Here is a 235-nt window from a genome sequence, read left to right on the forward strand (position 1 = left end):
ATTTTCAACGGTTCACATGATTTGAGAAGCCAGTGCCAAGACAAATCACCTTTTAGCGCAACTACTACAATTTCCTTTGCTATAAAGCGGTTATAGTGTCCTTTGTAACCCTGTATATCCACGACAATATCCATAATGAGATGTTGCTCAGGCGCAAATACAACTAAGACTGAGACGAGACGAAAATACGAATATCGTGGAAGTGGAAAATTGAATAAAAAATGCTGACGCCACG

This window comes from Diachasma alloeum, unplaced genomic scaffold, assembly GCF_001412515.2.
Source record: "Diachasma alloeum isolate Michigan unplaced genomic scaffold, Dall2.0 Dall_scaffold_00423, whole genome shotgun sequence".
Lineage (NCBI taxonomy): Eukaryota > Metazoa > Arthropoda > Insecta > Hymenoptera > Braconidae > Diachasma > Diachasma alloeum.